Here is a 16899-nt window from a genome sequence, read left to right as displayed (position 1 = left end):
TCAAGAGTCTTCTCCAACACCACAGTTCAAACGCATCAATTCTTTGGCGCTCAGCCTTCTTCACGGTCCAACTCTCACATCCATACATGACCACAGGAAAAACTGTAGCCTTGACTAGACGGACCTTAGTTGGCAAAGTAAAGTCTCTGCTTTTGAATATACTGTCTAGGTTGGTCATAACTTTTCTTCCAAGGAGTAAGCGTCTTTTAATTTCATGGCTGCAGTCACCATCTGCAGTGATTTTGGAGCCCCCCAAAATAAAGTCTGACACTGTTTCCACTGTTTCCCCATCTGTTTCCCATGAAGTGATGGGACCAGATGCCATGATCTTCGTTTTCTGAATGTTGAGCTTTAGGCCAACTTTTTCACTCTCCACTTTCACTTTCATCAAGAGGCTTTTCAGTTCCTCTTCACTTTGCCATAAGGGTGGTGTCATCTGCATATCTGAGGTTATTGAGATTTCTCCTGGCAATCTTGATTCCAGCTGTGTTTCTTCCAGCCCAGCATTTCTCATGATGTACTCTCTGCATATAAGTTAAATAAGCAGGGTGACAATATACAGCCTTGATGTACTCCTTTTCCTATTTGGAACCAGTCTGTTGTTCCATGTCCAGTTCTAACTGTTGCTTCCTGACCTGCATACAGATTTCTCAAGAGGCAGGTTAGGTGGTCTGGTATAGACTCAGTATATTCTTCTCATGGCATGGCACCAGTATAAAAGGGCAAGCAGAAACATGCAATAACTCTCAAGGCATAGGCTTACAACTGGTGTATTCTTAACTTCAACCTTGTTCTAATGGTCACAGCAAGTCATGTGCCCAAACTCAAAATCAAGGGACAGAAGTTATGCTTTGCCTTTTCAGTAAGAAGAACTACAGTCACATAGCAAAGGAGACAAATTTAGAGAGGGGTGAAAAATTGGAACCATAATGCAATCTATTCTGCTACATAATGAGCAGGATCGCCCTGTTACTCTTCTGGTACCTTATAGTTTTGGGGACTATTTCAGCCTTTCTTGTAGTTCCATCTTCCTACAACTCATACACAATACGTAGAGATCGGTGGAGGAGATTTTTCAAATCTCCGAAGCAATATCTTTGGACCAAATCACTGAGCCTCTCCCTCGGATGAGTTATTTCCCAAAAGGCCCCTTGGTCTCTGAAAATAGCCTTTAGGCTGGATCCCCCATTAAACAAACCTTCATTATACTCTTGGGCCCATAGTTGCCCCCAAGGGAGCCATCAGAGAAACATTAACTGGTAATTGGATAAGTAGAGATACAAAACCACGCCCAGGGTTTCAGTTACTTTGAATTTCACCAGATCTTTGTGCAGAGCCAGGCACAGAGAGAGAGAAGGTACAGTCAGTAAACTGCGTATGGAAGCCAAGGTCTGAATTTGGTTGACTAAGACTCAGTGGCTTGAACTAGAAGTCAGCTGATTTGGTTACTGTTATTGATTTGTTATTGCCTGGGATGGGGTGTCCATTCCTTCATTGTTCAAATCAGGGAAGAAATTTGGGCCCTGTTCTCCCAAGTGCCCAGTGTGGGTGGGAGAGGACAGCTGGGTGCTGTCAGTGCCTGGTTAGTGCCAGGAGAGGGATAGATGGGTCATCATGGGGCTCTGGAGTAGCTTCCAAGAGAAGGAATCAAGGGGAATGCCTCCAGGCATTCTGAGCAGAGGGAAAAGATGAACAGAGGCACAGAGGCTGGAAGGGAGACTTGCCATACAGATCTGCAGGCATCTGGGGTGAAGGAGGTGGTCAGGAGATATTTTTGGCATGAGCTCCTCTGCTGTAAACATCTTTGCTACAAGCGTTTTTGCTGCAGATGTTTTCAACATGTAACTAATTGATTGTAAGGCAATTCTCCTGTAAAGAGAAAAAATAAAAGAGCATCATTAAATAGGACATAGTGGAACATTGAAAATGAATAATGAAAATTAAAAGACTTGCAAAACAGAATATTTGAATACGTTTAAAATGTGATTCATTTTCCTGTTGAGCATTGCACTTTTTCTTTTCTGTTAAGATTTCTTTCTCCATTTAGAGAGGCTCCAGTTTCTAAATACTCAGATGCACATTTGTAACTGAGCTTTGCATTGTGTTGTGAAAGCCTCTACACTGTTGTGTGTTCCTGGCATCTTGTCACATGTTCACTGATAGACGTTCCAAAGTTCTATGGGAAACGTGGGTTCAACTCTGTACCTTCCAATCATTGAAGGATTTGCAAACTGATACGTTTTCATTTTCTAGGATAATAGGCAATCCAGCTTTACCTTTTCTTGTTTCATACTTCCAATAAGTTTTATCACCAGGTTTCCTATCAAGTCAGCTTATATAGTTGTTATCATCTACCACATTAAGACTGCCTGTATCCTTGTCACTTTATAGAGCAGTATAAATGCTAAGATTTATGTGAGGTAAATCAACCAATTCTTTTATCTTTTATGGAAAAGTTGCCTTGTGACAAGTTAGTTATCTGGCAGAAAAATATTTGCCGCAGAAATGCTTGTGATAAAGGTGTTTGTGGCCAAAATACTGAACACTGGTCAGGAGGACACAGGAACATGTAAGATAGAGAAAGCGAGAGAAGCACCAGATTGTGACACACCTATGAGTTTAGATTTCGTCCTGCAGCCAGTGGGGGTATAGCAGAATAATAGCATGAATGCATTTAACCTAATAGGAATGCAGGTGGGCACACCAAAGGGGTGGGGAGAGAGGGATGGGGGGAGAGAAAGGGGCAAGGACAAGGGGACTGAGGGCCTGTGGGTCATTGGGTTCTCTGCTCCACTGAGAGAAAGTGTGTGCAGCTTGACTTTTGAGTCAGCTACTCTCCCATGTGAAGAGCCGACTCATTGGAAAAGACTGATGCTGGGGAAGATTGAAGGCAAAAAGAGAAGGGGGCAGCCAAGGATGAGATGGTTAGATAGCATCACCAACTCAGTGGACCTGAATTTGAGCAAACTCCAGGAGATAGTGAAGCACGGAGGAGCCTGGCATGCTGTAGTTCATAGAGTCACAAAGAGTCAGACACAACTTAGTGACTGAACAACAACTCTCCCATCATCTCAGTCATCCTGGCTCAGGTCCTTGGACATCACCTTGGTCTCAGTGCAGGAGCACCTAGACAAGGTTAGGCTTATGAGAGATATTTATCTCCATCTTGGTGCCTCCCCAAGGGTTTCCAGGGGCCAGTTTCAACAAAAATTTTTGCCTTTTGTGCTGTCTTTAGAGCCTAGCTCTCCTGTTAGCTGTGATCCACTGTATTATAAGGTTGAAGCCAAGGGATAACAGAGAAAAGTTCCTCCAATGACTGGGTAGACAGCACAGTGCAAGGTGTTGTGGGAAGCAGCCAAAAACCCATAGATTGAGGAGTCTTTGTTGTGAAAAAAGAGAGAAAGACATCTGGGAGTGATTGGGTCACCCCGAGTGGTCAGGGATCAAGCCAGGAAATGCTGTCTGTAACCAGGACTCATGGGTGTTTTTATTTTTCTCTCCAGAGAGCATGAATTCTGGCAGGCCTGTTGTCTCTTAAAACAATCAACTCTTCAATTAAGTCTACAATCTTTAATGGTCTTGAGCCTTGTTCTAAAACATGCCATTTCCAAAATGTCCAGGCATAAGGAGGAAGCTGTTTAGTTTCTTTAAATAGGACAGAAAATTCCATTTGTAAAATGATGCAACTATGTTTCATTTCTTTTGTCTGAATAGTTATAGTACCTAAGAGAATATCACACGTGATTAAGAGAAGGAAAAGAGAAATATCCACTATGGCAGCTAAGTTAAAAGAATTTTTTTTTTATGTATCTCATATGAGACCAGTGGAAATGTCAGTGCCTTCCAGCTAGGCAACTCCTATAATGAAAGAACTCTCAAGGGAAGTAAAAAGGCACAATAAGAATATTTATGAAGTTGGAAGAACCATCTAGTGACCACATATAATGGTCCTATGACTGACTGTAGCCTTAGTAATGCAATTATCTTGGTGGAGATGGGGGACCAAGTGCATTTCCCTAAACCCTTGGAGGGGAGGTTTTCATGGGTATCTCAGGTTTTCATGGGCATTTTCATGTCTACGGAAAATCAGTCTTCAAGAAGAGGATCAATATACCCAGGATCACGGTGAAGGATGGGGTGGCCATTTAGAGTTTGAAGTAAATTGTTTACCTTTTTAAAAATGGCAAAAAGACCAGAATCATTGACTGCATAGCATAGTGTAGAGGAGAAAGCAGTGGCACCCCACTCCAGTACTCTTGCCTGGAAAATCCCCATGGATGGAGGAGCCTGGTGGGCTGCAGTCCAGGGGGTCTCTAAGAGTTGGACACGACTGAGTGACTTCACTTTCACTTCTCACTTTCATGCATTGGAGAAGGAGGTGGCAACCCACTCCAGTGTTCTTGCCTGGAGAATCCCAGGGACAGCGGAGCCTGGTGGGCTGCCGTCTATGGGGTCACACAGAGTCGGACACAACTGAAGCGACTTAGCAGCAGCAGCATTGTCTTCTTATATGAAGGGGAAGACACTCCTGTTTATTGGGTTCCTACCATGCACTAGCTTCCCTATAGTGTTCTCTGCAGTATCTTACCAGCTGCACAACCTTGGGAAAGTTGTGTCACACCTCTGCCTCTGTTTTCTCATCTGTAAAATGGGAGTATAATAGCACCATCTTGCAAAGTTGTTTTGAGTAGTTAGTGAGTTAAAACATATTTAATTGCTTCTGAAAGCTTGACATTATAGCAGACACTCAGTCAATGAGAGCTATCATTATTATTTCATTTAATCTGGTCAGTGACATTGAGAAGTAAATATTATTACACTTTTTTTTTGGTGGGGAGGATGCAGAGGCTTGAGGAGGCAAGTTACTAATTCAAGGGCTCACAGTGGTCAGGGTAGAGGTGATCAAAGCTGGATATGTCCAATTCTGCATCTTTCTCTCTTCCTGTGCACTGGCCTCAGTTGCTGTTGGGTGTCATAATCAGCTGATTCTAGACAAGGAGGACCAAGGCTGGGGAGCTGGGAATAAAGCTTCCTTTGTGTAGAAAGCCCCAATTCAGAAAGGAGGTGGATGGGTGAAAAAAATGTATCCTCAAAGATCCCTCCTATCCATCCAGTCATGCTCCCCCGTGATGTCTGACATGTGAGGTGCTGTTCAAAAGCTTTTCTCCCCAGAGACTGCAGACACCAGTTCTCCTGGGTCCAAATGATGGTTTAAGCATCAAGTCAGGATATTCTTAATGTGTGTAGGCTGGATTTTTCTCTCATTATTGTTACTTCTTTGTAAAGGAAGATGAATAGGACTGATCAGAATCCTGGAAAACTTTTGCCCTTGCCAGAATATTAGCCTTGTGATTCAATATTTTTTTCCCTTCACCGTCTGCCCGAGATGTGGGACCAAAAAAGTGCAGAAGAAGTGTGTTGATTGAGAGCAGCTGGCTTTTGTAGTGGCTGTTTCTGGAATCTCTGGAAACAGGAATGGTTTTTTTCAGTGGTATGTTCTTCAAAGAAAGGTGAAATGCGCCAATGAAAAGAACCTTTTGAATGAGAATCGAAGGATTCCTCATCTGCACTCTTCTCTTCTCCCTCCTCTGATAGGGGTTCTCTGAGGAGGCAGTAGGTGTCTCCCCCACATTTCAGGACCACATCAAGATGAATAGGCTTGTGGGTGGTCCTTCTGTTATAGTTAGCAAGGCAAAGGGTGAGATATAACTCCCTAGGAAGGGGACGAACAGAGTAAGGCAAACAAAGAGACATTCACACACTGGAAGAGGTAGTAAAGGGTGCAGCACTTTTGCAGAACACGTCTACTCACCTGATAAGAAGTGATAAACTGCTGATACATTTACCTACATGGCAGATATCAATGGAGTACTTCTCGTGGAGGTACAGGCTTGGTGGAAACGAATATAATCTACTGCATCATGGTGCTCTTGATCTAGAAGGGGAAACACACATGGAAACAGTAATTGTAACTCACTGTGGTTGTTATCATCATAGGAACATGAGGGAATTCCCTGGAAGCACAAGGAAAGAGGCCCTCCACCCTATCCGAATTTGACTCCTCTCTCAAGCAGACCCTCAGGCAAGGATTTGGGTGTAAATAATTTGAGAAGTACAGGGAACAAAAGTAGAGGAGTAAAGAAACTTAGAGGGAAGCCTACTATTAAGGGTGCACTATACACCAGGGAGTTGGACTGTGAAGAAAGCTGAGCGCCGAAGAATTGATGCTTTTGAACTGTGGTGTTGGAGAAGACTCTTGAGAGTCCCTTGGACTGCAAGGAGATCCAACCAGTCCATTCTGAAGGAGATCAGCCCTGGGATTTCTTTGGAAGGAATGATGCTAAAGCTGAAACTCCAGTACTTTGGCCACCTCATGCAAAGAGTTGACTCATTGGAAAAGACTCTGATTCTGGGAGGAGTTGGGGGCAGGAGGAGAAGGGGATGACAGAGGATGAGATGGCTGGATGGCATCACCGACTCGATGGACGTGAGTCTGAGTGAACTCCGGGACTTGGTGATGGACAGGGAGGCCTGGCGTGCTGTGATTCATGGGGTCGCAAAGAGTCGGACACAACTTAGTGACTGAACTGAACTGATACACCAGTGTATCAGTTAGTTATTGCTGTGTAACTTCATGCCTTGGGGAAAAACACCATTTATTCAGCTTCAGATTCTGTGACTCAGCTGTTTGGGTCTTCTGGTCTCATGGGCTTCTATATGGACCTGTAGCCAACTTCAGGTTGGCTAGGTGTTGCTGTTGGGGGCAGGGAAGGGGTCCAAAAACTAGAACTCAATGCACAAGATCTCATGAGGTCTGTCGCAAAACTGGTCTGTTCTCACTTTTTGCCACATTCTGTTAGCTGAAGCAAAGTCACACACAGGGCCAGCCAGATTCAAGGGATGGGGAAATAAACTCTGCATCCTGATGGGAGGATCTGTGTGTCAGAAGACAAAGGATGTGAATAAAGAGGCTACCAGTTAGCCTATCATACCCAGGTGGCACAAAGGATATTGGATCTTCATCCTGCAGGGAAACACTGGGGAATGATGGGAAATGCACAGCTTAAAATGATTGCCTCTGAGGGGTAAAGGGGATGGGTTGTTTGTACATGAGCTATGGAGAGTCGTTGGTTGAAACCTACTCTAGGCTTGGGTGGGCCCTTATAGCCTGCAACAGACAGCAGCCGTGTTCTCATCCAGAAAGGTTCAGACCCTGGCACCTGGAAATCAGCAGGAACATTCGAAAAAGTCTCACGGGGGTGATAGGGGCATAGACGATATCTGTTCACCCACTTTCTCAAAGAATCTCAGTTGATGAATTCATTCTGGAAATTTCCAGTGAGAGTATCAAAAACCACGTTTTGACACCGAAGCTTCTCTCCACTGTCTTCCTGGGGATGCTTCCTTTCCACGTTTCCACTCCTGACTTTCTTTGTTACCGTGGTAACTTGATTTCCTGTTGTGTTTGTCCGCATCTCAGTTTCTGTTGTCCCTTCTCTCCCAAGCATCACTATGCTTTGCCCACCTACTGAAGGGAATTTGGCTGTAGGGAATACCCGTAAGTCAAGTACAGGGCTGGGAGCTTTGTCCCGCATTTTCCTGAGGACAGCAGAAACGGCAGGTGAGGGAAGTGTCTGCAGCACATGTTGTGCAGAGAGGATCTGACCTCTGCCCGGTCTGTCATTCAGGAGGGACCTGGGTGGAGCTAGGCCACACAGCTGCGCAGTTTTGCAGCCCTGACTGCAGCCTGACTCGGGAGAGGCACAGACGGCTGGCAACTCCACTGTCCTACAAAGTAACTCTGACAGGGTGGAAACAAGCCCAGCTCGCTGTTTATTTGTGGTTAGTGATTCTCATGGATAGAATAGTATTTCAGCAGCAGAACAAGAAGCTGGTGGGCAGGGATTTGAGTCACTTTTCTGGGGTTAGAAAGAAAGTTCAATGGAGCAGCAAGAGAAGAAGAAAAGCCCTGTAGGAGGTTCCTGAGGCCAAGTCCAGTGTTTTGTGGCCTCTGACTTTAAATGGCCCTGGTGGCCTGGGGAGCCCTTGCTCTCACAGTGCCGTGCTGCTAACCAGGTGGGAAATACCTTCCTGTCTCCAGGAGGATCTGATTTGTAGCTTCCTAAAGAATGGACCAGCTTTGGTGTGAGGCCCTACCACACTTAAGCAGCAGCGATCCATTCCAACGAATATCGGGTTTCAGGGACAGCCCTCCCCCCGCTGAGCAGACACTGACTGAGATTTTCCATCTGGATGGTAAGAGGATGGGGAATCCATAGAGGAGCCTTGAAGACAGAGCTGAGGGGTAACCATGGCAACCATAGAAGAGGCTGGGACCAGGCTCATAGCTCCCTCTCCAGCCACCTGGGAAGCTGGACCTGTCTCGCAGGGGTACCTAATAAAATATTGTTTTTTATTTTTTAGTTATTTTTATTTTTGCTAATATTTTCCTTGGCTTCCAAATAGGGCTAACTGTCAGAGGTTTTATGTATAAGCATCTTTCCAGCAGGGCCAAAATCATATGGCTGTCATTTTCCTTCTCACTGGACACTCAACCTAAGAAAAAGATTTATCAAAAGAATGTAGCAACTAGATTCCTCACTTCTGTCAGATCAAGAGTGAACAGGGAGCCATGTGCTTTTTTTTTTTTGCTAAGATTTTACAGCTTATTCTGTGTGACTGTGGTATTGGTCTCTTGCCACAAACACTAGACTCACCCATCCCGGGGCAGACTTAGTTACTGGAAGAAAAGCCAAATTCCGAAGATGCACAGTTGTTTTGTTTTCTGAAGTAAACCTACCCCTGCTCATATTTTTCTTGCACACGCCCTCTTATTAACATCTCTCCAATGTTAGTTGTGTCCGACTGAGTGACTGGGCATGCACACAAGTTTGTTCTGAGCCACCTGATACAACCTTAGGCGAATCAGAAAGTGACCCTGCTTCTCTTGGCAGAAGGAAGACAAAGGCCAGCTTTCTTCCTAAGAGTAACCTCCCTCCAGAGTCAAGGTGATACACAGGCTTGGGTAGATCATGAGCTGCCCGTACATTACAGGTAAAGACCTTCTAGATTTTATGAGTCTTTCTCCTTGACTCCATTCCAGGTTATCTTGACCTAAAAATGACAAGGCTGGGAAAAGGCTGTCACGAACCCCTTTAAGAGTGCAGGTGCCTTGTTCCCAGCTGCCATTAAGTGTTGGCTGCCAAGGGCTCACAGCTGCCCCTCCTCTGATCTGGAGAAGGGCCCTTGCTTCACGGGGGTCACCTTGCCTGGGAGGTTACACCCACCCTGGGCAACCCTAGCCATTGACTGGCTGATTTAGGGTACAAAAAGCCAGCCTCTTGCCTCTAGTACTGGTGTTTCTAGGCTGTGTTTTGTGCTCCAGAGCCCCCCATGAATAAGGGTCAAGGCTAGACTCTGCCCAAGACCACCTGCTTCCAGTGGCATCCCCCACAACAACCTGAATTCTTGCTGCCAGAGAACCCCACCTAAGATGCTGGAGAACTCACACCTCACAGTTTGTTCCTTCTTAGATCTGGCCAGGAAGTCTCAATCCTTTTCAGAACTGTGGGTTTCGAAAGGAAGCCAAATGCAATGTTTATCAGATATGAGCAGGGAAAAACAGTTGCTGCTGGACTTTTATCTGCCTTGGAATTGGAGGGTTTCTGAATTTTTAAAAACCAAGCCTGTGGGGTGATGGATAGAAGGTCCCCACAGGGGGTAGGTGGGACTTTGTGTCTTTTAGGATTACTTCTGGTTGTTTCTTCCCCAGGACTTTGTTTTTAAAGAGAGCTATCCAGACACTGGGATAAAGGAGAGGGTCCCCTGTGAGAGATGGCTTTCACTGCAAAATACCCTCCCAGTGGGAGCCAAGGGCAGATATAGTCCTCAGGGCATGAGAGATGCATGATATTCAGGTGGTGTGAGCAGCCATTTTCCCTCTGTTTTAAGAGTGTTTTCTGTGATAATGAGATTTGAACAAGAGGTGAATGCCATTGTTTCAGTCCACAATTGTATTCCTTCAAGAAAAAAAAAAGTTTTTTTTTTAAGTTTTCATTTTTTTTTCTGGGAGAAAATTATGATTTGTGTGAAAAAACACAATCTGTTTAACTTCCTGAGCCAAGAAGGAGAAAATTCTCATTTACACACCTCTCCGTCCAGCCTCCCCAGGTTCGTCAGTTTTAAAAATGGCTCATGGTTAGTCCCAGGACAGAAGGATTAAGGTGAAGGAAACCAACAGCAGTTACAAATCTCTTATCCTACACTTTTCAGAAATGTACTTCTTTTTCTCCCTGTATCGGAGGCTGAGCATGCTATCCATCTCTCCCTCCACCCGACCTTTCATCATCACTGGTGACTCCTTAGCACTGAGTCAGTCCCTCCCTCTCACCTGCCATAGGACAGAGGTTCCTAACCTGGTCCAAATCCCTTGGTGGTCTGTGCATAGAATTCATGGGGTCTGTGAACTTAGGGAAACAGTCACAGCTTAATTTTCATTAACTTCAGAGTAAAATTTAGCATCACGGTGAAGTTTAGCATCGTAGTCAATTATGAATGTAGACAACAAAGCAGAGTCATATTAGCAGGACCTGTGACTGTCACGTATAGAAATCACTGATGTTTTTATATCGTTTCAGTGTTGAAGGTATTTCAATGTATCATTCACATTCATCCCCGTGTCAAAGTTACGGAAGCAGTAGGATCCACCCCAAATCTTATTATTCAGTGTTATCCTGAAAAGAACACATATTCATAAACCACATATTTTTTAACAAAATTATCACTATATTTTTATATAGCTGGTTTCTTTGTAACTCTCTTTCATTTTATGCATTTAAAAGCATTTTGAGAAGGGGTCTATTCAGTTCACTAGACTGCCAAGAGTATTTGGTGACACAAAAACAGTTAAAAAAAACCCCAATTCTAGAAGTTTTCCCTGATTTGGGGGAAAGATACATGTTGGAGAAACAAACATTTTGCTTTGCTTACTGGAATAGACAAAAGATTTTTATTTAGTATCCAGGACTGAGACTTTCTTATAAGGCTGGTGTCATGTTACGTTTCCATTTTTCTAATGTGAGACCCACCTTAGATGCCACTGGAGAAAGTGTTTGCCTGACCCTGTATCTCCCAGTATCTACAATACCCTGGTGATGAAGTAAATTCCTTGAAGCATTCATTCCTTGTTTGAGTTTGTTAAGGACACAGCTGACTGTCTCTTGAACAGCTTAGGTGAGCTCTCGAAAACCAACACTTCAGGTCCAAAGCAGAAAACCTGGGCATTGTGGTGAATGTGGCAGCCACTTTGTGGACTCATGGCCATTTGTGGTTGTTCAAAGTGCTGCACCTGTTGTGTCTATTCTTGTTTCTACCTTTGGGGACCCAGGTGGAAAGAGCCACTTTCCTCTGGTCCCTGAGACTGCTTACCTCACAGGAAGAAGGTTCCAAATCCAAGTAGACTTGTAATTTCAATATGCTTTATTGTCTGTGACCATTTACATCCTCTATTTGGTTATTGAGCCAGAAACAGGGAAGAATGATGGCCATTAAGAATTACTCATGGAGGGACTCTGGTGGTCCTGCTGACTTGGACTGTCTTGAGTTGTCTGGCCTGCCAGTGACCGTGAAATGTAGGTCCGCTGTTTGCATTTTGAATGTGTGGTGGCTGGGTTTGACGGGCGGCGTGTGTGGCACAGGGTGGCACCGGGCCACTGCTGGTCAGGTCATCCATCACCACACACCATCCCCACCATGACATCAGACCTCTGGGCAGCCCACAAATTTGGGGAATTCCTCTGCCCCCCAAAGTATTCTTTGTCTTTAATCCAGTTGTTACAGTGAGTGAACCTGATTTGTTCCAGATGTTGTAAGATTTAGTGATTCCGGAAACTACTCCTCAAGTCAAGGCTGATGAGGATTTGAATTCCTCTGTTCACTGGGAACCAGCAGTTCTTTTCACGGTTAAGCAGATGGGGCAGGAGGAGGGAGCCTAAGCTGCTTGAAGGGACAAGGCGGGCCATTGGGCTTCTCATGTTTGCCTCGTTAATAAGAAAGTAGCCTTTGAAGCAAATGCTGATTCTATAACTAAATGAGTTATTAAATGAGCCAAAGTTGAGGCCACACTGATGCTAGCAAAGTCAGTGAGGACGTAGACGTATTATTTATTTTTTAAAGTAACAGATATTTACATGGATGATCTGAATGTTGCTAGGGAAACCGCTGATTTAGCTCAGCTCACCTTAGTAAATACTTTTCACTTATTTTAATGAGCATAAAACCATCCTAAGAGGGTGTGTATGCTGGAGATACAGATATTTCTGGTTTCATATAAATGGTTTTCAAAGCAGAAACTTACTCCCAGGAGTCACTTCCCTGACCCGCTGTAAGTTTTAGTTGACATGCCTTACAGAGGTGCCCCATGATCTCTGGAGTTAATAGCCATGCGGGCCTGTTTTGCATGATTAGAAGGGATTCATAAAGCATGGCAAGATATGAAGCACATCTCAAACTCTATGCATAGTAGCCCACTATTAGAGAATGTTACAACCTACACCCATAGAGATAGCATATTCTGTTTAACAGAGAATTATTATTGGTTTATGCAGATTTTAAGGACACAAGCAATATAAATATTAAAGCTTCTTAAAGGTATGGATTTAAAACAAAAGCTTTGTTGTTATTGTTCAGTCTGTAAGTCATCTCTGACTCTTTGTGACCCCAGGGACTGTAGGACACCAGGCTCCTTTGTCCTCCACTGTCTCCTGGATTTTGCTCAGACTCATGTCCATTGAGTCAGTGATGCTATCCAGCCATCTCATCCTCTGCCGCCCCCTTCTCCTCCTGCTGTCAATCTTTCCCAGCATCAGAGATTTTTTCAGTGAGTCAGCTCTTCGCATCATATGGCCAAAGTATTAGTGCTTCAGCAACAGTCCTTCCAGTGAACATTCAGGGTTGATTTCCTTAGAATTGGCTGGTTTGATATCCTTACAGTCCAAGTTGTTTTATTTTTTAATTAATTTTTTTATTGAAAGATAATTGCTTTACAGAATTTTGTTGTTTTCTGTCAAACCTCAACATGAATCAGCCATAGGTATACATATATCCCCTCCCTTTTGAACCTCCCTCCCATCTCCCGCCCTATCCCACCCCTCTAGGTTGATACAGAGCCCCTGTTTGAGTTTCCGGAGCCATACAGCAAATTCCTGTTGGCTATCTATTTTACATCTGGTAATGTAAGTTTCCATGGTACTCTTTCCATGCATCTCACCCTCTCCTCCCCTCTCTCTGTGTCCGTAAGTCTATTCTCCATGTCTGTTTCTCCATTGCTGCCCTGAAAATAAATTCTTCAGTATCATTTTTTCTAGATTCTGTATAGATGCATTAGACTACGATATTTATCTTTCTCTTTCTAACTCACTTCACTCTATATAATAGATTCTAGGTTCATCCACCTCATCAGAACTGACTCAAATGCATTCCTTTTTATGGCCCAGTAATATCCCATTGTGTATATGTACCACAGCTTCTTTACCCATTCATCTATCGATGGACATCTAGTTTGCTTCCATGTTCTAGCTATTGTAAATAGTGCTGCAATGAACAGTGGAATACATGTGTCTTTTTCGATTTTGGTTTCTTTAGGGCATATGCCTAGGAGTGGGATTGCTGGGTCATATGGTAGTTTTAATCCTAGTTTCTTAAGGAATCTCCATACCATCTTCCATAGTGGCTGTATCAGTTTACATTCCCACCGTCAGTGCAAGAGTGTTCCTTTTCTGCACACCCTCTCCGGCAGTTATTGTATGTAGACTTTTTGATGATGGCCGTTCTGGCCGGTGTGAGGTGATATCTCATTGTAGTTTTGAATTGCATTTCTCTAATAATGAGCAATGTTGAGCATCTTTTCATGTGTTTGTTAGCCATCTGTATGTCTTTTTTGCAGGAATGTCTGTTTAAGTCTTTTTCCCACTTTTTGATTGGGTTGTTTGTTTTTCTGGCATTGAATTGCATGAGCTGCTTGTATATTTTAGAAATTAATCCTTTGTCAGTTGTTTCATTTGCTTTTAGTTTCTCCCATTCTGAGGGTTGTCTTTTCACCTTGCTTATAGTTTCCTTTGCTGTTCTAAAGCTTTTAAGTTTAATCAGGTCCCAGTTGTTTACTTTTGTTTTTATTTCCATTACTGTAGAAGGTGGGTCATAGAGGATCTTGCTTTGATTTATGTCATCGAGTGTTCTGCCTATGTTTTCCTCTAAGAATTTTTATAGTTTCTAGTCATACATTTAGGTCTTTAATCCAAGGGACTCTTAAAGAGTATTTGAAAGGAGAAAAATGCCCAGATAGATGCTAGTTGGGGGTCTGGAACAAGCTTTGTAAGTCACCCAGGGATTCAGCTGAAGTCTTGCCCAGATGACTGGGGAATGTATCCTGGGAAACCAAGGTCAGGAGGAGAAGCTGAGTGGTGGCAGAGGTATGTGGATTGGGCACACCTGAGAAGCAGGTGGGTCCCAGATGAGGCATTAAGTTTTGAACACAGTGAAACATGTTGCAGGGTGTGAATAAGGGGATCCTGAGGTGGTCAGTATGAGGATCATCATATCAGTTGAAGCAGGTGATTCCGGGGTGAGGCTGTAAACCACAGGACGTTGCCCATGTCCTGGGCTTATGTGGGGCCAGCCGTAGGATAACCACAGGATAAGACAAATAATTGGGCATAAGTAACAACTCTTATAATTCAAGAGTATATTAAAATATAAAACAAGATTAGATTTGATTTCTTAAGTCTAGCCAAAATTGTACCTTTTAGGTAGTATCTTTTTTGGGTGTTTCTTGGTGATTTTTTATTTTTTTGACCAAAAGAATGTTTTTATGAAAAAGAAGTGATATCTTTTTTAATGGTCTTGGTTAATAAAATAAATTCCTAAATGCTTGCCACAATAGCTATAACCTTCAAATCAGGAAACTTTAATGATTTTTCATGACAGTGACAATTGATATTTGGATTTATACTTTCATGTTTCAGTGAGAGGTACTGGAATAGGCAGTAAAACTAATTAAGTAGAAAACAAAGTAAACTAACTAAAATGAACCATCAAGACAAAAACAATCCCATCCCTGTAGGAAACAGGGATTTTTGACTGAATGCTTTGTAGTCCCTTGCTGGAACTCAAGGTTTCCTTGTCCAGAATCCACCATGAGAGAACTGGGGAAAGGATAGCTTCCCCAGCTTGTTACAAGCCAAGAGTAAGGGGCTAAGAATCTAAAACCATAGTGCATTAATCCATTCACCACCTTTCTTTGCCCTGCTCCTAGGGGGCCTAATTCTGGAAAACTACATGTCCCAGGCTCCTTTACCAACAAACTTCCTGTTAAATTTGGCCAGTGAGAGGTTAGAGGGAGAAAGAAGGAGAAAAGTCAAGGTATTTCTCCCTAACCCCACCCACTTCATGCAATATCTCTGGCAATACCTATATCCCCTCTGTGGTCTCATCCCCTTCTGGGCAGTCCCAGCTCTGGTCACAACCTGTACCCACTGTCCCTCTATCTTCTAATAGTTGCTTTTAATCTCTGGTTTTCCTCATCTCTCCTTGTTTTCTCTTTCAGTTCTTCTAGCACCTTTGTACCCAATTCCTCATTTTAATCCCTTCCAGAGAACTACCTGACATGGACTGTTTTCTTTCTTTTTTTTTTTAGTTTAATTAATATAATTTTTTAAATATAAATTTATTTTAATTGGAGGCTAATTACTTTACAATATTGTATTGGTTTTGCCATACATCAACATGAATCCACCACAAGTGTACACATGTTCCCCATCCTGAACCCCCCTCCCCCCTCCCACCTCCCTCCCCGTACCATCCCTCTGGGTCATCCCAGTGCACCAGCCTCAAGCATCCTGTATCATGCATCGAACCTGGACTGGCAATGCGTTTCATATATGATATTATACATGTTTCAATGCCACTCTTTTGCTGTCTCGCATACAGGGTTATCATTACCATCTTTCTAAATTCCATATATATGTGTTAGTATACTGTATTGGTGTTTTTCTTCTGGCTTACTTCACTCTGTATAATAGGCTCCAGTTTCATCTATCTCATTAGAATAGATTCAAATGTATTCTTTTGAATGGCTGCGTAATACTCCATTGTGTATATGTACCACAGCTTTCTTATCCATTTGTCTGCTGCTGGACACCTAGGTTGTTTCCGTGTCCTGGATATTATAAACAGCACTGTGATGAACATTGGGGTACACGTGTCTCTTTCAGTTCTGGTTTCCTCGGTGTGTATGCCCAGCAGTGGGATTGCTGGGTCATAAGGCAGTTCTATTTCCAGTTTTTTAAGGACTCTCCACACTGTTCTCCATAGTGGCTGTACTAGTTTGCATTCCCACCAACAGTGTAAGAGGCTTCCCTTTTCTCCACACCCTCTCCAGCATTTATTGCTTGTAGACTTTTGGATCGCAGCCATTCTGACTGGCATGAAATGGTACCTCATTGTGGTTTTGATTTGCATTTCTCTAATAATGAGTGATGTTGAGCATATTTTCATGTATGTGTTAGCCATCCGTATGTCTTCTTTGGAGAAATGTCTGTTTAGCTTTTTGGCCCATTTTTTGATTGGGTCGTTTATTTTTCTGGAATTGAGCTGCAGGAGTTGCTTGTATATTTTTGAGATTAGTTGTTTGTCAGTTGCTTCATTTGCTATTATTTTCTCCCATTCCGAAGGCTGTCTTTTCACCTTGCTTATAGTTTCCTTTGTTGTGCAGAAGCTTTTAATTTTAATTAGGTCCCATTTGTTTATTTTTGCTTTTATTTCCAATATTCTTGGAGGTGGGTCATAGAGGATCCTGCTGTGATTTATGTCAGAGAGTGTTTTGCCTATGTTCTCCTCTAGGAG

At 43.2% G+C, this 16899-nt stretch overlaps 1 protein-coding gene across 1 annotated transcript in view; it reads left to right on the top strand.

Annotated features, from left to right (window-relative positions):
• The window catches only part of ITGA9 (integrin subunit alpha 9), a 367242-nt gene that overhangs the window by 199519 nt on the left and 150824 nt on the right, over positions 1 to 16899 (top strand). The window lies entirely within an intron of this gene.

Source organism: Budorcas taxicolor, chromosome 1 (genome assembly GCF_023091745.1).
Source record: "Budorcas taxicolor isolate Tak-1 chromosome 1, Takin1.1, whole genome shotgun sequence".
In the NCBI taxonomy this organism is placed as follows: domain Eukaryota; kingdom Metazoa; phylum Chordata; class Mammalia; order Artiodactyla; family Bovidae; genus Budorcas; species Budorcas taxicolor.
Note: the sequence above shows the minus strand (reverse complement) of the source record. Positions and strands in the feature narration are given on the sequence as shown.